The sequence below is a fragment of the Mirounga angustirostris genome, unplaced genomic scaffold (genome assembly GCF_029215605.1).
Source record: "Mirounga angustirostris isolate CCGP_5_RB_7025 unplaced genomic scaffold, mMirAng1.0.hap1 SCAF_3, whole genome shotgun sequence".
NCBI classification, from domain to species: domain Eukaryota; kingdom Metazoa; phylum Chordata; class Mammalia; order Carnivora; family Phocidae; genus Mirounga; species Mirounga angustirostris.
The window spans coordinates 28,401,638-28,427,849 of record NW_026991711.1 but is presented as its reverse complement, the minus strand read 5'-3'; the positions used below and the strand labels follow the sequence as shown (position 1 = coordinate 28,427,849).

General features: G+C 39.3%; 1 protein-coding gene across 2 annotated transcripts in view; it reads right to left on the bottom strand.

Moving 5' to 3' along the window:
* The window catches only part of RBM26 (RNA binding motif protein 26), a 257,474-nt gene that overhangs the window by 124,379 nt on the left and 106,883 nt on the right, over nucleotides 1-26,212 (bottom strand). For both annotated transcript variants that reach the window (XR_010409963.1, XR_010409964.1), the window contains exon 22: nucleotides 1-26,212. This exon is cut by the window's left edge and continues 19,132 nt beyond it; it is cut by the window's right edge. The gene's annotated coding sequence lies outside the window, so the exon portion shown is untranslated.

Genomic DNA, 26,212 nt, shown 5'->3' with positions numbered 1-26,212 from the left:
ACTAAATTCTATACCTGAAACTAATATTGCACTGTATGTTAACTAACTGGAATTTAAGTAAAAACTTGAAGAAAAAAAGAATCAATGAGCTCATTATTTTCAGTCTTTTCTCACATTTTTCTCTTGTATCAGAGTCCACTGTAAGAATTTTCCAAGTCCTGCCCATGAACACTGTCCCAGCTCTTCACAGTCTGGCTGCATGAGTGACTCTTCACCAGAAGTCCCAATTGGATGAGCATGATTTTAAGGGGGTTCCAAAAGGTCCACCTCCCTGCTTACCTAGGGCCCAATGTTCAATAAACTTCTATTAAATCAATGTATAACTAAATACACCTCAGACATAAACAAACTGGACTGAAAACCTTGCATTTAGAATCCAAAATGGTGGGGCTCCTGGTGGCTCAGTTGGTTAAATGGCTGCCTTCGGCTCAGGCCATGATCCTAGGGTCCCAGGATGGAGCCCCATGCCGGGCTCCCTGCTCAGCAAGGGAGTCTGCTTCTCTCCTTCTCCCTGCTCACGCTCTCTCTTTCTCTCACTTCCTCTCTTTCAAATAAATAACTAAAATCTTTAAAAAAAAAAAAGAATCCAAAGTGGTTTAGACCAAACAGGTGAAAATATTGTCACCTACATCAGAGCAGATCTACTTCATGGGGTTACTGTAAGCATTAAATGAGATTTCTGTGGGTATGCACCTCTAATAGGCAGCATCTAGAAGCAAAGAACCTTAGAGAATACCATGACAATAAAACAGAATCACAGAAAATTGAGGCAGCTTGTGCAAGCCATCTGGCTCGTGGGGAAAAGAAGCAGGGTTAGAACTCATGGGGCCTCCTAGGCCAGTGCTCCACACTTGAGAACGTCACCACAGAACTCTAGAAATTCCATGGGACTTTCTAATAAATCAAAGACCTTCAGGGTAGTGAGCGACAACATGGACACATTTCAGTGGGGGATGAAGTGTGAGGAAAATAAAGCAAGAAAGAACAAACCTGCAATGTCAAAGACTTTTGTGCTAAATGTTTTCTTGCTTGTTTTCGCAATTCCCCAACATTCCTGATGTGTGCATTTTTAGCTTCATAAGGTAACTGAGGTTCGGAAAAATTAAGTGATGGGTGAAGGCAGAGAATTGCGGTCTTCTGACTCCAAGTTCAGGGCTATTTCTACTCCATAGCCATACCACGCTTGGGATGGCAGCAGGCAGTGAGCAACAGCAGTGGGTCAGGCTGGGAGAGGCCATAGAGGGTGACTGGGCCTGGGAAGGAAGGTCCTTGGGAAAGGATAGCACAAAGACAACTTCACCTGTATCACAGTGGGAAAGGCCCTTCTGGAACGAAAGCACGGAATGCAGCAACTTGGCAGTTGTTCTGTACAGGTCACCACATCTGTCCAGTCGCTCAGGCCAGAGAACTTGGTGTCATCCTTGATTCCTCTCTTTCTCACCCCCTGCAGCCAATCTGCTACTAAATTCTCATGTCTCTCCCTCCCAGTATATATCCAGACTCAAAACCCTATTCTCACCCCCAGAAGTACCCCTCCTCTCCAAGCCACTACCTCTCCCCTGCCTCATTGTCCTGACCTCCAACTGGGCTCCCTGCTCTGCCTTCAGCTTCTCCTCAGACCATCACTCAGAATGAATCTTTCTCCCCCAACATTTTATTATGAACATTTTCAAACAAAGCAAAGAAAAATTTTTTACAGTGAATCCATATATCCACAACCTTGGTTCTATCATGATTATACTTGCTTTGTCATGTTGTCTATCCCTCTTGATTCTTTTAAAATCTAACTCAGCTTATGTTGCTTCTCCCCCACAAGAACCTCCAATAGCTTCCTGTTTCCTTCAAAGGAAAAGCCAAACCCTTGTCATGACCAACAAGGGCCCAAATGAGCTGGACCATCCCACTTTCTCTGCCTTCATATCCTACTGCTTCTTGCCTGCTCCCCTCCGACACACACCCCCAGCTCTTTCCTCCCCAGCCAGAATTAGTTTAAGACACACCAGTTTCTGCACTGGCCGATCCCGGCCTGGAATTCTCTTCCTACGGATTTCTATGTGACTCATTCCCTCACTGCTTTCATGGCTCTCTTCACATGCCATATTCTGGTAAGGCCTTCACTACCTGCTCTATTTAAAGTCGCGAACCACCCCTTCCTTTACCTTCCTTCTTTCCCTACTTTTTATTTCCTCAGTAGCCCTTATTACCACAGCACTCCACATTTCAGTTATTAGTCTTGTCTGTCTCTCCCCATTATAATTTATTATTGTATGCGACATACAGAACACCGCATTAGGCATTTGATGTATGTTGACCTCATTTGATTTGCACAGTGCCTCTCTGAAAGAGAGATTCTTATCCTCAAGGAACCTGAATAACTTGCCCAAGAGTGCCCATGTATGCTGGAGCAAGAATTACAAGCCAGGTCTGTCAATATCTGAGGTCCATTCTTTTTCACCATATGATATGGACCGTTTCGGTGAGACAGGCGGGGGCCCCAGGCAGGCACCCTAGCCAGAGGCCACGGTCACATCCATTCCTCATTTTGCATTTAAATGGCTGCTTTTTCAAGATGTACCTACTGAAATTCTAACCCTGCGAGAGTAGAAATCTCACATCAGGAGTAATCAATACTTCTTTGGGGGTAGATTAGATGACAAATAAAAAGAGAACCTGTGCCACGAACACGGTATTCAAGGCAGGGGCCTGGAGGGTCTACAATAGAAACACCAAGGATTACAGAAATGCCCAGGGCACCGGGGACACAAATACACGCATCACAACCTTCTCATTTTTCCCAGAAACAAACTAGAACTAATTCAAGGAAAACGATGCATACATCCCTGCTTCATTCCTCAATTACAGAATTTATCTCATGACATAGTAATATATCTATGGATACACTGCTGCTTCTTCTGGGAGCCTCTTGAATCCTGGGAATGCAATTTATTCATCTTTGAACCCCCAATGCTTAGCACAGTTTTTGGCACATAATGGAATCTTAATAGATTTTTGTCAAATTAGTTAATCAAGTGAGTGAGTGACTGAGTGAATGAATGAATGAATGAATAATGATAAAAGACCTAGGAGCAAATGACAAAGGAAACTCTACTAAGTAGCAATGCAAACTTTTTAAAGAACTTTTATCTTTTCTCCTGGCTTCAAACACAAAAAGCACCACCTTGATTAACACAATTGCAATTTGAAAGTGATTATTACATATCACAATAACTAATGTTCCAATTTAGAGCCATGGGTGATTGGTTCAATACTGAAACAAGTGCATGAAATCCAGTAGCTTATTGGTTAAATACTGGTTTAATCTAAATCTGAACCTTAGTCCACACACAAGTTCCCCTTCCCCTTGCAACTCCTTTCTAGTTCTCTCTACTGTATAACAGTATTTGTATCTGTATCTGCATACTATAGTATACCATAAATTCTTAAAATCAGAGACCATGGCTTATTCCTACAACTAAAAGAGCAATGCTTTGAAGACAGTGGGCATTCACACAATATTATTAAAAACTAATAGTTAGGGGCGCCTGGGTGGCTCAGTCGTTAAGCATCTGCCTTCGGCTCAGGTCATGATCCCAGGGTCCTGGGATGGGGCCCCACATCGGGCTCCTTGCTCAGCGAGGAGCCCACTTCTCCCTCTCCCACTCCCCCTGCTTGTGTTCCTTCTCTTGCTTTGTCTCTGTCAAATAAATAAAATCTTTAAAAACAAAAATAAAACTAATAGTTAGATTTACTGTCTTTCCACCCTCTCCCAACTAAAGTGAGTGAGAATAGGCTTTACTACAAGTCAATTGTGATTACTAGTTCAAGCACATATCAGGACAGACAGGCTACCAGTCGCATGGCTTCAGAAAGATCACATCAGACATACCACAAGACAATCTAATGGGCCATGTACAAGAAAACAATTATCACTATTAATTATAATATAATGACATTAATTAGTATTGACATTTGCTATATGTCAGAACTCGTACTAATGTATTTATATACTTCAGCTCACTTAGTCCCCACAACACAAAATTCATTATGTACAACTATTACCCCTCATTTACTGAATGAGCAAATTAAGCTATGGAGATATTGAGTAAATTTCCTAGGGTCATCCTAAGTGTGGAAGCAGGGAATGACCAGGTTTGTATGGGCTCAAGGGTTCTGCAGATCTATAATTTTAGCATTATTTTGATTGTTTTATTTGGAGTTTGGCTTTTGTGGGGTTTTGTTTTTTTTTTTTTTGTCTCATTTTCATTTGGTTTATTTTTTATTTCATCAGGGTGTTCTTTAGACTTATACAGATTGTCTTCAAGTATAAGATCTGTATCATTTTCAGAGAGCCTATGGACCTTTGTAGGAGTTGAGAGAGTTGATTTCTTGATTACCCTGCACTGCTCTATCACTTACAGTAATAATTACAGAAGTAAAAGTGTAATAAAATGGGAGGTTTTAACCCATATTTTATGAGTCACAAATGGGCTCTTAAAAGCTGCCATTTTATTATTTCCTTTAGAGATACTTAATAGGTAATGTCAGTAGTAAAACTTAGCACCCAACCAGCAATTAATATTCCATGCCTCCAGAATTATCAACCCTCCTTAAAGGAAGAATAATCAAAAGAGGTTTGTTGTGTGCGTGTGTGTATGTGAATCTAGTTTCATACCATCTAGGTTAATAACTCAAATGTAAAGGAGCAGGAATCAAAGAGCTACCATCAACTATATAGATTAGGCAATGAAAAAAAGTGGGAAAAGAACCAAAAATGAGAAAATTATCCAGAAAATTAAAATTGTATGTGGCTATACATATAGCATATACCACCTGGAAGAAATAGCCTTAAATTGTAGACACAGCATGAAACAGCCATTGCAGAGTAGGTTAGTTTCACATTAACTCATACAATCTGACCTCCTCTGACATAGTTCAACACCTAAAAATTTTTCATTCCTCTCTAATAAACTAAACATCTCTTCACCAGATTTCCAATAACTACCCTTGCTAGAAGCTGCTGAATAACTGACTTCTTTTCAGCTCTTGCCTAACTGCTGGCTTCTTTGTATTTTCTGAAAAACAAGTGCATATCTTTGTATTTAGGCATCATTGGAAGTAGTCTGTCACCTCATAATTCAACCTGCAACAAAGCCTATTCATCCCCTTTCCCAACACCACCAGCCCCAAATTGTAGATACATCTGGCCACTACTAGAGTCTCTTCATGTGGAGTTAACCCACACAGTTGTTGTTGCTCAAGAGCTTACCAGAAGGATCCAGCATTTCTGAGTATCTGAGAGATGTAGGTTATAGGTCAGAGTATATAATACTGATTCTTTGAAATTTGTGGAGACTTGCTTTTTAATCCAGTTCATGATCATTTTTTGCTAAGTGTTCCATGTATGCTTAAGAAGAATGTATATTCTCAAAGCATTTGGTACAGTTTCTATTAGATCAAACTGTTTACTGCGTTGTTCAAATTTCTATATCTTTATTAAATATTTTTTGTTGAATATGACAATTGAGACAGTAGAATAAATTTTTTACTATTACTAGACGTCTGCTTTCCTCTAGTTCTATCAATTTTTGCTTTATAGGTTTAAGATACTTTGTTAGAAGCATATGAGTTTAGAGTTGCTAATCTTCCTGGTAATTTCAGTATTTTACCATTATTTAGTAACTCTCTCTATATATAATACTTCCTGACTTAAAGCCTATTTTATCTGATAACGTATCTGTGTCACTTTTGTTTAGATTAACATTTGCTTGGTATATTTTTTTCTATCCGTTAAGTCATTCTATGCTTTTATACTTGAGATGTAAACTAGAATATTTTTAATTTAATCTGATCCTCTCAGCCTTTAACTAGTATGTTTAATCTATTTTTATTATATTATTGATATACTTGGACTTGTTATCTTTTTTATTTTTATTGATCCCATTTTTAATGTTTCTTGACTCTGGGGTGGATTTATTTAATTTGTTCGTTTTTGTTTGTTTGTTACTTGTATTGCACTGATCTTGTGTATTGCTTCAGAGCCTCTTGCACTGCCTGCCTCTTATTTCAGCTCCTGCTGCAGTGACCATTTCTAGGTGGACTCCAAGAGCTTCACATAGGTTGCAACCCAATAGCACCTTGCCTCAGCCCTGTGGCATCTGCTTCACACCTCTTGCCCTTTACCTTCTGGGGGTGCCACATATGCAGGCATAACCTAGATACCTTAGGGAGAACAGATAGAAGCAACAACGGATAAATGCTTTCCATTGTTTGCTTGTTTTGAAGGGCAGCCATAAAATGCACTTCTTACAACCTCCCAGCTGTATACCTAATGTGAGATCAAGCAACCAGTTGACTGTATCAGTGAAAAAGAAGAGGAGAGGAGGAAGAAATTTAAATTAGAAGATCCTGACTTCTTACAATTCAAAAGTTACTGGTAGTGGACAGATGTTGGCAAGTCATGAGCCTCCACAGCTTTATAAAATAGGGACAATAATGTTTATTTATGGGGCGCCTGGGTGGCTCAGTCGTTAAACGTCTGCCTTCGGCTCAGGTCATGATCCCAGGGTCCTGGGATCGAGCCCCGCATCGGGCTCTCTGCTCTGCGGGGAGTCTGCTTTTCCCTCTCCCACTCCCCCTGCTTGTGTTCCCTCTCTCGCTGTGTCTCTCTCTGTCAAATAAATAAATAAAACCTTTAAAAAAAATAGTGCTTATTTATTTCTCAAGACTATTGTAAGAATTAAATGTGTAATACAGATAAACCTCTATTTTGAAAGGGTACCTCTAATTTTACAGTGCTATTTTATTATGAAAGAGTGTTATTTAGCATCAGCAGAATGCTTGGGGTGATAAATTATCTCTATGATTTCTAAAGATGATTTTAATGCTGGGCAAAAACAAAATGCTAACAACTACATGCTACATGCTAACAACAGCGGACTTGCCATTGGAATTACTCCATTTACTTACCAATTTATTTCTACCTGTAGTATGCATCATGGACAGACTATTCAACATCTTTCAGCGTCAATTTTCTTTTCTCTTCTTTCACATGGTAACACCACCTACCTTGTATAATTATTGGACAGATGAAGACTAGCTGTTTTTACTGCTACTTCTACTACTACTACATACAATGTGCTATGAGACAACACTCTATTGAATCAAGGCATGTTCAGATAAGCCTTGAATGCTTCCTTAAAGAAGGTTTTAGAAAACACTTAAATCAGAACCAGGAAGGGCTTTGGGTTTAGATTGGCCTGTCCCCCTTGTTACCTCTTTTACCCCATTTTGGCAAAAAGGCTGTAAACAAGAGTAAGGGCTGCTGGAAGAAATTCACTATTGAATTCCTCCTGAATCATCTCCCAGCAATGAGGAACAGACTCTGAAATCCCCATAGTTGGGCTACGAGGGACAACACACATGTGACTAATTGCCAAGACTTAACTACTGAACCACTCTGGGAGAGTATTATTTATAATTAGTGCCAGTAGGACCGGACACCTGTCTGCTCCAAAGGCATGAAATGCCCACGATTTACCTCGCATCCCAGCATTCATCAAGAAAGAGCAGCAGACACCTCTGTGCTTGAAAAGCACCGCAGAACAACTCCCTGTTGACCTCTGGTCCAAGTTTTGAGTTGATGCAAAATTTCCATTTTTCTGGTTTTATCTGTTTGTTTGTTTTTTATGGCTGGGATATGTTATCTAGATCTTTGTACTGTTCATATTAATGTGGTCTCTAAACACAAGTCAAAATTCATTCTCTGATCCCAAAAGAGTCTATAACTACTTTAGAGAATTTCTCTCCACTACTTCTTTTTTCAAGGGAATCGAGCTGACAGGCCTGAGTTATTTCAGACAGTTTAGATACGAAATTTTATGCACACATTTGTTTTTATATGTACTCACAGGTGTCCACACATATCTTTCATTTCCTTCAAAATTTAGAAGGAATAAAAACAGAGCCTTGAGTAAATCATACAAGATCTACTGTCTGCTGGCACATCCTTTGTTCAGACATGTCTCCTTCCCATGTTTCTTTCCTTGCCTAGTCTGTTTTATTCCATTTGAAGAGGCCAGTGTAAGTCTCTTCAGGTTCTGCTCACTAAGGACCTTGTACTTTTGTATAACCTGGGAAAATGATCTGAAAACCAGCACTCTTTCAGGACCTTAGAAATCCCAGACCATAATAAACTCCACAGAAGGAAGCAACTAGAATGAGGAAACAGACCAATATTCTACTCCCATTTCTGTGAGGAAGACTGCCAAGGAAACTTGTTTACATATAAGTCAGTATACCCAGATATTCTTTATGTTTTCTAGGTAGGCTTAATATGGGATTACAAGATGAAAGGAAGCACTGCAGCAGTCAAATTATTTACCAATAAAACAGCACTCAGCCTGAAAGTGAATGTACAATTCCAGTGGTGCTGTATAGTCTCGTTGGCAACTACACTGCACAGTATCAATCACATCCCTTTATAAATTTAATTTTTAAATGGGGCAATAAATTTACATGGTATAAAAATATCACCATGTTTAACATTCCCTATTTGTCCTGACATTTTTATTATTCCAAACATAAAGCAGTTTATATGTAAATTGCCATATGCTCTTAAGTTAAACTGATAGAATCTTGTCTGTGAAGGACTCGTCATTTTGTTGTAAATATGTGCAAAAACCCATTGTACAAGCAGTTCCAAGAAAAAGAAATAAAGTGTCGCATAAAAGTAGCAAACAAACTTTGGGCCCAACTCAACTGGGTCATGAATAATACTTTGTGTTAATCTTTGATTATGTTCTGACAATGACCATGTTCTCTGTTTTAAGTGAAAGCCATTAGTTAATAAAACGTTATTCTTTATCATAATATTTAGTGATTAAATGTGCTGAATGGGTTCGGCAGAGACTGTGTCTTCCACCGTGCAACTGTCCCAGCTTCTAAAACATATGCACCCACATATGCACTCACACACATTCACTCACAGTTAAGGCACAAAACAGACAGCTGAGGTTTAAAGAATATTTTCTGTATGATGAAGTAATTTAACTCAAATTTATTCCTCCCAAAGCCATCATAATAGAGTTTTGTTCATAAAGACTGTTTCATAGGAAAATCCATGCTAGTCATATTTTAAGTCATTTAATCATCTATTTATCATATACTTTATTCCATTACCCAGCACTCTAAACTAATATTTAAATAAATTGCATAGGGTAATAGAACAAATTGCATAACATTAAATTTTTATATATTTAAGGGATCCATGGGAGAGTGGCTATTTAGGATGAGGCAGGAGGATGAAGTAAGCAATGGTATTTGAAGAAACAATTACAGTATCCCAGGAGTGGGCTGCTTCCAAGATCATTTATTCATTCATTCATTCATTAAATGGTTTACTAGCACCTTCTAAGTACCCGGCACTCTTCTGGACACTGGCAATATGGAAGTTGCTATAGGCTGGATATTTGAGTCCCCTCAAAATTCATATATTAAAACCTAATCACCAGTATGATGGCATTAGGGGTGGGGCCTTTGAGAAGAGATTAGTTCGTTGGGACACAGCCCTCGTGAGTGGGATTAGTGCCCTTATAAAAAAGACCTCAGAAATCTCCCTCGCCCCTTCCCCCATATGAGGACACAGCAAGAAAATAGCCATCTATGACGGGAAACAAAACCTCACCAGACACTCAATTTGCTAGGCTTCCCAGCCTCCAGAACTGTGAGAAATAAATTTCTCTTATTTAAAGCCACCCAGTCTATGGTATTTTTGTTTTAGCAGCTCAAATGGACTAAGACAGAGGTAAACAAGACCAACAACAGTCCTTACAGTCCAGCATTAAAGTTTCCTTTTGGCAGTAAAGTAAGTAAATAATCAAATCACCAAATAGTTATATAATGTCCTGTAGAGGTGAGTGCTGTGAAGAAAACAGGACAGGATACTTTTAAGCAGAGTACATCATTATCTCGTTTATACTATTAAAATAGCATTCTGGCTACCATATAAAGAACAAACTGCACTAAGACAACTATGGAAGCAGGGTGACTAGTTAGTATACTATCATCTTAGATGAGTGCTAGTGATGAATGCAATAAGAAGGGATTATATGTAGAATCTATTTTGAAGGTAGAATCAATGGGATTTGCTAACGGATTGGATGTGGAGTGTGAGAAAAAGAGATACATCAAGGATGACTTTGAGATTTGGAGACTGAGAAATACTGAGTGCAAGAGGAACCATTTACAGAAATGAGGAACACAAAATTAAAAATTAAATTTTAAAAAACAAAAAAGTAAAAAAAAATGAGGGACAGTGATGGAAGAATGGGTGTGAAGGGGAAAAATCATGAGTTTTATTGACCATGTTAAATTTCACAAGTCTGTTAAACAACAGTCAAGCTGATGAGCAGGTAGTTGAAAATGCAAGTCTGAGGTTGAGAGGAAAGTTCAAGATGGAGAAACTAATGTTAGCAGCATCAGTATATAGATGATATTAAAGCCTCAGAAATGGATGTATCATCTAGGAAATGAAAATTCAAAGAAAGGAAAACAGGGCTAGAGACTGAGCTTGGGGCAGTCCAGTTTGTGGAGTCAGGAGGAGAAATGAAAATCCACGAGGGTGAGCCAAATGCAGACATTATTTTCAAGAGAAGGCAGAAACCAACAGAGTGGAATTCTGCCGATCTAGTAAATAAGCACTAAGAATCGTCCAGCGGACTTGGCAGGGTGGTAGTTCTTGGTGTTCTTGATGGAAGCAGTTTCAATGGGGTGCTAAGTGCAAAAGCCTGATTTGAAAAGATCCAGGAAATAATACAAAAAGAAAAGGGAAGAAAACAAATATAGGCAACTCAAGGAACTTCTCTGTAAGATGGAGGAGAGAGATGGAAGTGTAGCTAGATGAGGGATCAGAAGGCAGGATTTTTTTAAATGGAGAATATTATACCATAATGTATGTTTATAGAAATGATCCAATAAAGAAGGAAAAAATGATGATGCAAGAGTCTTCAGTTGGCTAAAAGGTCAGGGATCCAGTGCCTCAAGATGGAGTTGGCCTAAATTAGAAGGACGGACAGTTAAGTCAGTGCAACGAGAGAATATAAGGTGCTTGATTTGGATACAGGTTAGTAGATTTGATAGAAGGAAGATATGGAAGTTCTTTTCTGATAGCTTCCATTTTCTCAGTGATTAAAAAAAAAACAAAAAACAAGGTCATTAGTTGAGCACAAGTAGGGGAAAGAGAGTTAAAGCTGGAGGAGAGCAGAGTGTGCGTAAAATCATCATCTGGGGAAGTAGAAGCCAGGACCAGAGTAACACTTGGGAACAGAGGTGACCCAAGACTGGGAGTGACACAGAGACTGTGATTCACCAAAGGGAGAGCCCCAAAGAGGAGGTAAGTGAGGTACAGGAAGGCTACCTGAGCACAAGAACAAGAAGCGGGGATGTCCTAGTGCTCATCAAGAGGTTGTCTGTCCAAGGACAAAATCTTAGCTCTGCTTCCTGCAAGCAAAATTGTAAAAACACTGGAACACTGTTGGGCCCTATGGATGTGGTAAAATGAAGACCTAACATAATATCTTTCCCATGAAAAAGAGGTACTATGGCACCACAGAGAATGATGAGGCTTGGGAGTCAGATGCACAGAGTTAAAACCCAATCTTAGTAACTCACCCATCAGATGAAGTTGAACCAATTCTATTTCTTCCAAAAATCAGATTCCTCATTTACAAAGTAAAGATGCTAATATCTCCTTTGGAAGCTTGCTGTGATGATAGATACCTATAAAGTATCCTGCAGAGTACAAGTAGAACTACTATTAAGTTAAATGTTTGGACTTCTCTTTAAACATGTCAGTTTTTTGGTTTTTTTTTTTTAAGATTTTATTTATTCATTTGACAGAGAGAGACACAGCGAGAGAGGGAACACAAGCAGGGGGAGTGGAAGAGGGAGAAGCAGGCTTTCTGCGGAGCAGGGAGCCCGATGTGGGGCTCGATCCCAGGACCCCAGGATCATGACCTGAGCTGAAGGCAGATGCTCAACGACTGAGCCACCCAGGCGCCCCTAAACATATCAGTTTTAAAAAAGTAAATAAACAAACATGTCAGTTAAACATGTATTTTATCTCCACTTCCTCCAAAGACCACACTAAAAACAATAAAGAATAAAAAGAAAATCATAAACCTACAAGGAAAAAGAGAACAGAAAATGAAAAGCCTTTAGGTGCCCTATTTGACTTTTAGGAGCTGAAATCTGCACATCTTCCAACAAGAAGCAAGCTGCACCAGTCACAGAGCCCCAGAGAGTCTCAATAATTAGAGATATCAAGTATATATCAACTGGAGGCTAGACATGGGGATGAAAAAAGGTGCAATGGATGAAATGTCCAAATAACCCATCTCTACTATGTGATGCCAAATGACCATCCTTCCCCAACCCCTCAAGGGAGTTTATTGGAGAATCTGATATCTGGGGAAATTGAATCAGAGAGGCTACAGGCACCATGGATGTCAGACTGAAAACAGACACCAGCCCTTCAGCAAGCCCTTAACTCCTCGGTTTCAGATTCCTGGTAACCAAGTTTGTACTCCCCACTTTTTACCCCAAAAAAGAAAATCAAGAATGTTTTCCCAAGAAAATCAAATTCCCCAGAGAAACTGATATTTAACACCACTCCTAAAAAATTTATAGGCTAGCCACAAAGTCACTCTTGAAAAACCTCACTACTTGATAAGCCCCACTCATACTCAGAACTTTCAATTAAATGGGTCAGCTAATTGAACTCCAATAAAAACACATATCATCATAATTTGAGAAACCCCTCCAAAATTAAATCTAGAATACCAAAAAAAAGAAAGAAAGAAAAAAAGAAATGGAAGGAAAGTTGGAGGAACAAAGACCTTACTGGGAATAGAAGAATACTGAAATAAGGGAAGGAAGCGAGGGAGAGAGGGAGGGAGGGAAGAAGACAAATATCCTTAGAGGAATGAAAAGAGAAGGTTGCACCTATAAAACAAAAAAAGATGCTATTTTTATAAAGATAAGGAGAAGGCACTCAGAGAACATGAAAGTACCCTAGTAGGTAAAACTGAGAGCATCTACAGAGAATGAGAACAAACTGATGGTTGCCAAGGGCGGCGGAAGGGTTGGGGGATGAGCAAATGGGTGAAGGGGAGTGGGAGGTACAGGGTCCCAGTTACGGAATGAATAGGTCAGGGGGACAAAAGGTACAGCATAAGGACTATAGTCAATGGGAATAGTCAACGTAATAGGGATGTAGAGTGGTGGATGGTAGCTACACTTGTGGTGAGCATAGCATAATGTATAAGAGTTGTAAAATCACTATGTTATACACCTGAAACTAATATATCATGTGTCAACTATATTGCAATAAAATAAAAATAATAGTAATAATAATAATAAAACTGTATCTAAAAAGACCTCAATAGAAGGATTGGAAGACAAAGTTGAAGTCACATTCAAAAACCTAAGACAAAAATCAAGGTGGTGGATAATGGGACAGAAGAAATAAATATTTTTTAAAATTGAGAGATTAGGCTAGGAGGCCCCACAACCAAATACTGAAGTTCTGAAGAGAGAAAACGTCTGAAGAAAAGGAAATTATCAAAGAAATAATTAAAGGACATTTCTCAGGACTAAAGAAACAGGAACCTTCAGATGGGAAGGGTCAACAAGAATCTAGCACAATAAATGAAAAAGGCCCTCACGTCATTAAATTCCAGAACACCTAAGAAACCAGAAGATTCTAAAAGTTTCCAGAAAGAAGACCATTCATATATGAATAAACAAACATCAAAATGCATTAGGCTTCTCAATAGCAAAGTTAGAAACTATAAGAAATGGAGGAATAGCTCTAAAATTCTAAGGCATGATTATTTCCAACCCCATATGCTATACCCACTCAAATTATCAGGCAAGAGTGAGAGTAGGATAAAAATATTTTCAGCCATACAACTTCCCAAATCATTTATTTCCCATGTACCCTTTCCCATAAATTACTGATATACCCTCCACTAAAATGAGAGGAAAGAAGGAAAGAAAGACAGGGAAAGAAGACATGGGATCCAGGAATTAGAGGATCAAACACAGGAGAATAAAAGATAACTTAGGCAGACAACAAAGGGAGGACCCAAGGAATGATGACATTACATCAGGTGAGAGAATTCCCAGACTGAAGTCAGTAGATGAAGGGCGACAGGAGGGATGTCAGAGGGGAGGCCAGGGAAAAAAGGACTTGCTAGATCAATGGATACATGTGATCGCTTTAAAGCGTGGATTAGGAAAAATTCATGAAAATAACACAGAAAAATTAGCAAGAGAAAAATTGACAATTATTAGTACCAGGAAAATAATTTTAATTGGAAAAGAAACCTAGCCATAGTACATTATTTTGCCCAGCAGTAAAAAAAAAAAAAAAAAAGTCAGAACAATGTAAACACTAAAGTTTTTAAATGAAAAATTATGAGATAACTATAGTGAAGGAGGGTAATATAACTCTATTGGTATGGAGAGAGGGGACAGTGAAGAGAAATATATCTTCACCTACCACAATAGCAAGTCAATAGATGTTTCCAAAATTGATAAATTAAAGTTGATTAAACCAATTTGAATAGAAATATGAGCATATTATCTAGAAATACAGAAATAAAAACCATAAAAAACAATTAAAAGACTTCAAGGAAGCAGTCTCTGAGAAGCAGGACTGAGGGGTAAGAAAGAACACAGTAGAGAGCTCTCATATTTGTTTTAAGCCTCCATTAAAAGCCTTGACATTTTAAATTGTGCGTGTTCTTTTGATAAAAATAGAAAATAATTTTTTGAAATTAATATTCCTTTCCAACCATTCCATTCCTTTCTCCTTTCTTTTTCTTAAGTTCTAAATGCCCATAAACACATACCTTTATAATGAACAACACAGGCCAAGGGGGCAGTCATCATAATGGTGATCTCAGTAGGCATACACCAAATGTTTGTTGAAATGGAATGGGAATTATCTGCTCTTTTTAGATTAATGTCATATGTGAGATACTTAAATTCATATCTGTATTTTCTTTCTTTTTTTTTTTTTTTTAAAGATTTTATTTATTTATATGACAGAGAGAGACAGCGAGAACAGGAATACAAGCAGGGGGAGTGGGAGAGGGAGAAGCAGGCCTCCCGCTGAGCAGGGAGCCCGATGCGGGGCTCGATCCCAGGACCCTGGGATCATGACCTGAGCCGAAGGTAGACGCTTAATGACTGAGCCACCCAGGTGCCCCCATATCTGTATTTTCAAAAGATAGAATTAGGTAGACATGAAAGTTTCTACATTCCAAGTTAAGTTTTTCACATAATCAGGATCTAAAATATATCTGCAACCTCAATTCTAAAACTGGGTCTATTTGACATTTAATCACTCAGTTAAAAAACAAAATAAAAAAAAAAAAAATCCTAAACATTTTCACAAAAGCAATAATGTCATAAGCACAAAACTCAACACCTATTTATAGAATTCCATAGGAGGTTGTTTTTTATGAATCAATACAACCAAAAAGAGAGGTCTTTGTTCTCTTCAGAGGGGGCAGGGTGGGGAACAAAATAAATAATAAAGCAATAGGTCCATTGTCTGGAATATCATTTCCTTAAATTTGAAAATATAAAATGCCTTTCGTGTCTTACAATTAATCAAAATAACCTATTTTGAGATGCTAGAAAATACCTGCCCATTCTTCCCACAAAGAAAAAAGTCCATCTTTGCCCTTCATCCTTCCTAGATCTTCTGGGGTTTTTGTTTTTTGTTTAGAATGCTAAATAGCATTGAAAATTGATAACAAATCAAGCCAGCCTAATATACAGTCTCAAAGTTAACTGACATTACATTAAATAGATGATCAACCATCAAAATTACTACAGCAGTGTTTATTTTCCAGATCATATTTTGTAGTCTTTGAAATGTCAAATATGCATTCCCACTGAGAGGCAAATGTGGATATACATATGCAAGGATGTCATCAACATGGAGAAGACTGAAAGCAAATTTACAAGGATTCATTACAGAACTAATCCTTCCTAAAATTCTGATTAAACAAGGGACTGACAGGTTGTTTGATTCTGGGGGATTCGAGTTATTGATTACTGACACTGGAACTAGAACTCCTTATTGTCTGACTGAATGGAATTTCAGATGTGAAAGTCTATGGCCTCCAAATAAAGAACATTCATTTACACTGTGCTTTATGGAAATTAACATTATATAGTCTCTTATGACCTATTAACAGAGATCTGTCACCTGAAGAATTATATTCCTTTTTATCACATTAAAGAGCAAAACGCCACAAACATGCTCATTAATGAGTCGAAAAGTTTCTCGAAAATATATAAGCCTTTCTGAATAATGATGGGAAATGTTATACCCGATTTCCATGCCAAGTGCTCATCCCAAGCATTTATTTATTTATTTATTTTTAATTTTTTTTTAAGATTTTTATTTATTTATATGAGAGAGAGAGAATGAGAGACAGAGAGCATGAGAGGGAGGAGGGTCAGAGGGAGAAGCAGACTCCCTGCCAAGCAGGGAGCCCGATGCGGGACTCAGTCCCGGGACTCCAGGATCATGACCTGAGCCGAAGGCAGTCGCTTAACCAACTGAGCCACCCAGGCGCCCCAATCCCAAGCATTTAAATTTGCCTTTGCTTTCTGGCTTAGCCAACCTCCCACCCAACCTACCCCAAACACACGCACTTTAAAAAGTATCTGTAAATGTGTTTAGCCATGACACTCAAGTGACTGAGTTCTGGCAGTGGCCATCTTGTCTCTATCCCAGTCACAAAAACACCAAGGCACTAATTGGGAACAATGTCTTTCCTTCAGGTTCCTTGTGCCTTTGTCCTTACGCTATGTCTGGGGACAATAGCACAGCTTCCCTCTTTGAAGGGGTCACAGTTTATGCACAGAAACAACAGCCAAAGGGATAACTGCAGATAATGGTTGAGTGACAGAAGAAAGCATGGAGCAGGAGCCAAGGGAAGGAAACTGCTCACTGGCTCCATCTGAGGCAGCATTTAAGCTTGGCCTTGAAGTTTAGGGGAGGAACAGCATCAGCAGAAGCTAAGAGCAACATCCCAGTCCAAGGGACAGCATCTGAATACAAAGGCATGGCCTGCAAGCACAGTGTTTTCAGAAACTATAAGTGGTTTCCCTGTAGCTGAGACCAGAATGCACTGGTAGCAAATGTAAGAGATAAGGCTGAAAAGACAAGTTTGAGGAGTAAATTACAAAGGGTCTAGTATGCTGAGCTAAGAGCCTTGGATTTTTCTCTTGTAGGTAAGAAGGAACCGTTCAGAATTTTTAAGTAAGAGAATATAGTCCTGCAAGTTTCAAAATTAATCTGCTTCTTCATGTTTTACCACAAATTCACCTAGGAAGACCCTGAAAAGGCTCTTATCTCCATTTTAGACTTGAAAGGAGGATTCACTCATCAGCATAGATTCCCATAGTGTCTTAGATCAAGTGCCTATAAAAGGAGAGAATACCTCTCCTCTGTATTTTATACCCTTTCTAATTTTGCCCTAAGCAAGGGGGCCTTAAGTGCATGCTAAATCTACTCCTAGAATTTCCTAAAGTAATCTGCAGCTTTGAGTCCCCGACAAATAATATTCACCAAAGAAAAATTTCAGAAGCCTCTCATCTTCATTCTACATATTGCTTCGTTTTTTAGGACTGATGTCTCCCCTTAAAAAAATTTCAATATATTTGGATTTTTTGCCCTTTCACCAAATCCAGTGTGTGGTTATATGTCCTGACAATGCCTCCACTCCTTCACACTCCACCGCAGAAGCCAAACACCTGACTCTGAGTCACCTCTTCAACTTAAGTGAAGACCATTTTCTTGCATTCCTATGAAAGGAGAGCCTTTTTTTTTTTTTTTTAAAGATTTTATTTATTTATTTGACAGAGAGAGACACAGCGAGAGAAGGAACACAAGCAGGGGGAGTGGGAGAGGGAGAAGCAGGCTTCCTGTGGAGCAGGGAGCCCAATGCGGGGCTCGATCCCAGGACCCTGGGATCATGACCGAGCCGAAGGCAGGCGCTTAACCGACGGAGCCACCCAGGCACCCCAAGGAGAGCCTTTTTAAAAGCATAGTAATTGCTTGACTTGAAAGTACCACCTGCTAATTTCTAAGCAGATTAGAAGAGCAATAGATCTCCAGACAAGGCCACATTCCCAGGACTGATCTAACCAGAGAACAGAAAACCAAATCAGCACTAGAATTAGCCTTAGCTGAACTGCTGGTGAGAGATGGCTCTTTGAAGAACCGAGCTGCACAGTGCCAGATGGACAGATGTAGTTTATTCAGAAACTTCTCCAGGGAGCCCCAGGCTTAAAATTGCTACTGGGGCTCAGGAGAGGCCAGTCCAGGCCTGGAGGCCACTGGCCTGAGGCCAAAGCACACCACAGTTATAGCCTGGGCTTCTTACATTGCAGAGAAGTAGTGGGAGCAGAGGCCTACCTCCTGCCCCACACTAGAACCCCCTACGCAGCCCTTCTGAGTCAGCCAACACCTGTTAACACTGACCCCAGGCATCATGTTGATGGAGGTGCTCTATGGGTACCTTCAACACCTACAGACATGGCCACTCAATCCAAACTTTGGTTTTTAAAACTTTTTCCTTTACAATTTTTAATATTTTTAAGATTATTTTTCAGCTTTATTATAGAGAATTAAACTACTTTCCAAAGCAGTTATATGTTTATCCCATACATACAATATACATAGCTCTTACAATAAATACTGTCCCCATTCTAGAGATGAGGAAAATGTGTCTCGGAGAAGCTAAGCGACTTGCCCATCACACAGCTTTTAAGCCGTACAGCCAGAGCCACCTTCCAGATTTTTCTGCTCCCTTGGCCAAAGCTCTTTCACACTAATTCTTGGGGCTTGCTGAGACAAGTGGAATCAGTGAGAAATTCAGGGAAGACTGAAGATTTTCTGCAGGAGATTCAGGTGTGTGATAAAGTCCTGGTAGAGAGGAGGGGTAGAGAGGGAGGGTGAGAGAGGGAGAAGAGAAGGAAGGAGGGAGAGAAAGAGAAGAGGAATGGAAAGAAGGGAGCAGACTTGCTGATTTCCACCCCTCCATGTAGACCTTTTGATAGACTTGCACAAAATTTAGAACAAGTTTCATAAATAGAAATATGTCCAGCTTTAGTCAAAAGAGCTGAGTTTACAAATGTGTTGAGCATGCATCTTTTGATTTGAGAGAGGTTTTTGTCAAACTAAGTGTTTTGAGTACTGAGTCCCTCTCTCTGCCGCCGAGCGTTGCTGCCCTATGTGCCCCAATGGTCATCACTGACACAGAGGCATTAGGACACTCCATGCCGGAAGGCTACTTAAAGCCTTGAGTGTTGTGCCCTGGAAGGGGGAGGTTTAAGATGGCAAAGGGAGGCATTAAATTTACCTTCTACTACCAACTTCCTTTGCTACAGAATCTCATTTTGTTTTCCTAAATCCTTGACTATGAAAAAGCCCCTATTCTTCTGCTTTTCTTCAGAACCCATGTCTTCTTTGGATGTTGTACTCAGAATTTTTTTTTTTTTTAGGGATAGTATGACTGAGGAAATATTTTATTGAAATACAGTAAGAAAGACAATCCCTAACTGCCCCTTACATAACAGAGCTTCTGGGGACCAATCAAATTATAAATTGTAGGCCTTTTGATTACTGAACTATAATAATTAAATTACAGAAATTTCCTTAACTGTAGGGTTGAAAGGAACAAAATAACTGGCAAGTGGTCTAACCAGAGTAAATAATGTCCTTTTTATTTACATTTGGCTTTCCTATAAACTGCCTACTGGGTTGTGTGGAACTAAGGCTAGCAAAAAACTGAATCCCCATCCATCAGTATTAATCTCACACTTTGCTGTGGCTCCGTCCATTTATCTTTCCGACACAAATTAGAAATTCAAGAGTTTTAACAAATGAGCCTGCAAATGTAAACTTATTAGGCCATATATTTTTACTACACACTGTGCAGTGCCCTCCACAAAGCTGTCCCTTCAGAGAGCATTTTCCTATTTTGTGTTATTGATGGCAGCTAACTAATCACATTTTTAATGTTGTCTTTGGGGAGGGCTGTTTGAGTGAATGTGCAAGCTAAACTACCCAGAATAAATCTACCTTATTAAATGCTTGAAATTATGTGTCTTTTACGATAAAGAAACTCCCGAGCATTGTTACATTTGCTAACCTTCTTTCTGCAGGAATCAAAAGACTAGGATTAATTAAAATAATACATCAAAACTGGGGTGTTGTACAGAATGTGTCTATGTGTGAGGAAAGGCCAAGAAAAATTGGTTAATTGGTCTCTTCATCCCTACTCACTCCCCTCCATCTAAATAGCTTTAAGTGTTGCTTTCTGAACTGAACTACAATCCCATGAGCTGAGGCTCAGACAATGGCTGGTCCCCAGCCCTACCTCCACCCCAGGAAATTCCTTCTGGTTTACATAGAGCCTTTCTGATTAACAAAGAACTCCAAAAAACTGGTCCCTAGAATTAGATGCTCTAAAACATGGAGAAAGTATACAAAGTACAAACTGCGGCCCCCATGTTGTAATTCATCTAAATAAAAATGTCCTGATTTAATGCCTCTGAACAGTATCATTAGAAGTCTCAAAAGAAAATGTCTGCACGTCACTGCTTCTCTCAAAGCCCAGGTCCTCCTTTCTTTTGGCTATGGTAGGCAATCTAGTGATGGAGCTCCCTCCGTACTGTGTACAATCATTTCATTATTCTGAGGTGGTTTAATTACTGGCAGGTCCCTTATTACTGAGCTCCAGTGCTAATCTGAGCCCTGAGTGCATCTGCTTTCCACCTCTTTGCTTTGAAAGTTTTGCACTCTCAGAAGCAAATGCATACATGGCCACAATTCTGGCTTGTCACATAAATTTCAGGGATAACAAATGATGCTTAAGCTTGAATAGAGGGAATGGAGATCATCTGGGAGCTAGAGCTCTCAACAGCGCAAGTGGTAGAGACTTTGGAAGCCGCATCCATGCATGTGCTTCACTAATAAAGAGACAGAATAGAAATTTACCTAAAAGGAAAAAAAAAATGCATGTGAAGTGGGAGGTGATAAAGCAAGGACTCAATTTTTTGCAAATTAATTTCCAATTATTTGATTGCCCCACTTGAGACGTATGGCTTTTGTGAAACTGACATTTAAACACAATAAGCATATGCTCTTTGTAGAAATTAAAGTCACAAGCATTTCAAGGCTGTGTAATAGATGGCTTTAGTATTCCCCTGCAATCAGAGTTCTTCTCTACTACTTAGCTTGGAGGAGAAACATAAACTTGATTAGTACTTAACTAGAGTGTAATGGCTGATAAATTGGCCTTAATGTTTCAAAACTAGACAACTATGCTAAGGTTGCCTAGAATTTATTTCTTAACTACACAGATACACCTACTTTTCTCACTCAGGCACAGGAATCAACAATTTAAGGATGCACTAGCTCTCTTGAAGTGTATTTCTTATTTGTCTTGGATTACTTAAAGATTTAGCTGTTCTCTCTAGCAAAGGTGCAATCCCAAGAGAGGTAAGAACTGATGAATTAAAAAGAAAGTCATGGTTGGCAAAGGTAAAACGTGCTGGGAAAGTGTTCCTCATCAGAACTTGGTTTGAAAAATGCAAGGTGTTTATTTAGTCACTCAGCAAATGCTTTTTGAGCACCTACTAAGAGCTAGGATCTGTGTCAGGTGCTGGAAAGGCAAAGTTAATGACTCCTGCCATCAAGAAGCTAGTGACGAAGACAGCCATGTAAGCAGGTAATAAAACATGGTAAGGGCTATTATAGAAACATAAACCAAGAGTTTGGCAGCTCAAATAATCACCAAAGAAATGTCCCTGCCTATCAAATTTGTATTTGTTACAATGCTTAGAATCTAAATTACACTTGCTTTCATTGCATTCACATGGGGAAAAGAAAATCCATTTTGTTACTAATGTTAATGAGAACAACATTCACATTTTAAAGCTACACTGTTACCTTCACTGTGAAACAGGTGAAAGTCCCCACTACAGAAGAGCTTCTAAGAAGCTGAGTTTACATAGAAGTAAATAAATATTCATTTCAATATTTCAAACAGTACATACTAAGGGATATTTACACTTAAAAAGCACCCTACAATTAATTCTTTATTTAAGCAAAGAACCCTTTTGCAATTTGAACAATCCCCATGTTTATTTGCAGTATAAGCCTGGATTTTCATATATTAAGTTTGAATCACAAAAATCTTAGTGATGGGTCCTGAGGCAACATATTGTATTATCTTCTTAGGCCATGACACTGTCTTGCTTGCAATGAATAGAACAAAAGGCATTAAAGGCACTAATCCCTCTTGCCCTCAGGATAAGGTCCAAACTCTTTAACCTTTCATGGATCTGGTTCCCCTTAATCCTCCAGCCTCCAGATGAGTGATATAAAATAGTGGGATCTCTGTCAGTCTAGTTTCCTGAGTGACTGCATGGAACAGAAACACCTCCAGCTCCACCTCTGTCGCTACCAATCATGTTAGATATATAATGTAAGCTATAAATAAATGAACCATTTTTCTTAAACTCTTGGATTTAGGAGTTGTTTGTTACCATAGCATGGCATAGTCCCAGCCCTCAGCCTTTTGGTAGCTATGGTACAGTGTGGCCTAGAACACTGCTTTCCACACTTACGCACTTGATTGCCCTGTTCACAATTTTTGCATACCCGAATACTATTTTTATTTAAATCAATTCAGGGGTGCCTGGGTGGCTCAGTCAGTTAAGAGTCTGCCTTTGGCTCAGGTCATATTCCTGGGGTTCTGGGATCGAGCCCTGCAGGAGGCTCCCTGCTCAGCGGGGAGCCTGCTTCTCCCTCTCCCTTTGCTGCTCCCCCTGCTTGTACTCTCTCTCTCTGTCAAATAAACAAATAAAATCTTTAAAAAAAATTAATTTTTCCACCTAGAAATATGTATTTTAAAATAAAACTACATATCACTATTGTAAGTGGAAAATCAGTATCACTTCCAGTAAGTAGAAACTATACAAACCATAACTCTTAAAATAAGATACTTATATACTGCATTAAAATTGGTAATGTGCCACTAATATAGACCTAACACATTTTTAGAAATACTAGTGAAGAAAAGAAAGGCATAGGCCTTGATGTCTAACAAAATTGGGCATCATCCACCATCTACAGTGTGACCTCAGGTAATTTAACTGACCTCTCTGAAGTTCAGGTATTTTATGTATTTTATAACGTGGAAAACAATTACATAAGATTAATTTGAACATTAAATGGGAAATGTATGTGAAATTCCAAGAATATATTTTTTAAATGCACAATTTGCTGGGTTTTAGTATACTGGCTCACTTTTAATTGTCAAAAATATTAGATGTTATTGCTATTATTATTGGTGTCTCATAATCACTAGATTGTGAGCTCCTTAAGGTATTATGCTTATTCATCTCTGAGTCCTCATACCTAGTATTTGTCCTTTCTGGGGGGACAATACACCTAGTATTTGTTTTTTGTTTTCCATTCCTGTATGTATAAAATCAACCATTAAATGACTTCTCATAGTTCAACTGTAAACCACTCTGACTTAGCAGTGCCTGATTCCCACCTATAGGCTAATAAAGGGTTCTCATCTTCACAAACTGCTATTCTTCAAAATAATCTGGATCTTGTCTTTCAGTTCAATGATTTACTAATTAGCATAATTAGTAGCAGAAAGGATCTCAAGGTTGAAAGTTTGATGCACATAATTACAATACAAGAAGAAGCCAGGTTTTACACTGAGGAACTACAGGATCCACAACACTCAGACATTCAGAGTATTAAGTACAGCTTACCCTTCCTGAAGACGGCCAGAGGCCATTTTGCAGCAGCTAAGCACAAAGAACCTAAAATCAGAGAGACTTGGATTTCAACCTTGAACCCACCTTGGGCAAGTTAAGAATCCTCTCTATCCTTAGTTTCCTCATCTATAAATGACTAACAGAAGTCTCCTCTTAGGATTGTCAAAAGGGCTAAACAGAGATGCACAGAGCTTACAAGGGTTTAGAATAGGCAGTGGCACACAGCAAAAGCTTATTTATTTATTTTTTTTAAGATTTTACTTATTTGGGGCGCCTGGGTGGCTCAGTCGTTAAGCGTCTGCCTTCGGCTCAGGTCATGATCCCAGGGTCCTGGGATCGAGTCCCACATCGGGCTCCCTGCTCCGCAGGAAGCCTGCTTCTCGCTCTCCCACTCCCCCTGCTTGTGTTCCTGCTCTCGCTATCTCTCTCTCTCTGTCAAATAAATAAATAAAATCTTAAAAAAAAAAAAAAAGATTTTACTTATTTGAGAGAGAGAGAAAGCAAGAGACAGAGCACACATGAGCAGTGGGTGGGGCTGGCAGGGAGGGGCAGAGGGAGAAGCAGCCTCCCCACTGAGCAGGGAGCCCAACAGACAGACAGTGGGGCTCAATCCCATCAGGACCCCAGGATCATGACCTGAGCCAAAGGAAGACGCTTAACCTAGTGAGCCACCCAGGCACCCCAGCACAGTGCTTATTACCATCCTTTGTACACATGATTATTGTGATTATAAAACTATACATCTGACGAAGTGTAAGGATTCATACACTGAACTATTATAAAAATTTCAGGTAACTGGAGACCTTTTAGGCATCCTACAACTCCTTTTTTGTTAAATTTTTTTTAATCCAGTCATTTTATTAACAATGATAAACCAGATTATGCCATGGTTTAAAAAAAAAAGTCCAACAAAAGTTTCTCTCTTACTCTCCCAGACAACAGATGATAGACAACACTGCAGCATAGCTCATCTCCACGTGCTGCCTTCGTTCTCACCTGCTTTAGCCACTAAGCATCTCCATACCAACCTGCATGTCCGTGGCTGACGGCAGTGGGAGGGATGAGCAGGCTGGGTAGCTGAGCCACAACTGACCCACTGCTTCCACTCACACTCCTTGGCCAAAGCAAACCACATGGCATACCCATCCTCAGGGCAGCAGGGGGAGAAAAGCCACCCACCCATCTGCGGGAAGGTAGAGGAGAACCAGACAGTGAAGAGGAGTGCTAATGCCCACCACAGCTGTGAATGAGTATAATAATCACTTGTGCAGTGACTGGGTCTTAGCAATTATAATTCTCAAAACTCTTAATGAAAAGCTCTCATTACATTAAAAAATCCAATAAAACACTTAACAAAATTCCAAATTTTCAAAGCAGCTGTTGGAGGTCACAAAAGAAGAATCCTGCTAAAACATTTTTAATTCACACACAATTTCATGGATTTATGGTAGCTTCTTTTCCCACTCGAAACTCTGATCTTACCTCGTGCAAGAAAAAAGGGGGTTCCCTCTCTTTTTTGTCCACAAAGCAGCAAAAAAGGAACCTAGTTCTCAGATCCAAGGAAATGTGGGATTTGGACTTCAGTCAATATGATCATGTGATTTGTACTGGGCAGGGGACAACCAACAACAATTACCTTCCCATAGGAAAGAGGTGCCCCTATTTTACTGGCCCCTTCCAGTTTCCAGTTCACTGTCAAACTACTAAAACAAGTTATATCCCAATTATTTTCTATTTCCTCCTTCCATGTAACTTTTGAATTTGGTCTCCAAATCCACACCTCCAATCTCAATGAGATCATCCAGCCAGCTACATGAATATCTTGAATATCTTGAATATCTTACTTCACAAATTTAGAATCGCATGTAGCATTTCTGCCAAAGCTAGCTCTCTTGGTTTCATTATTTTAGTTAATTTTCTGACCAAGTTTGAATTGTCAATGAACTTTGATTTCTTCATCTCTCCTGGCTCTAAATTTTATCTGGTCCCAGGCCTATTTAATTCTTTTTATGAAATCTTTGTTTTGTATGCTCCTCCCTTTCTATTCTTTACCACCATGATACCCAGTACCTCACAGTCGGACCACTGAAACCATCTTCTAACTGGTCTCCTTTTCTCTAGGCTTTTCTATCTCCGGATTTCAGCATGCCACCTGCACAACCATCCCAAAACATTACTTTTGTTAGGTTAATCTCCAGGAGAGGGAAGAAGACCCTTCTATAACTTACCACGGCACACAGTATAAACCCCACATCCTTTTCATCAGTGGAGCTTTTGTCATGGGCATGATTCCCTCCCAAATAAAATCAAAGCACTCACT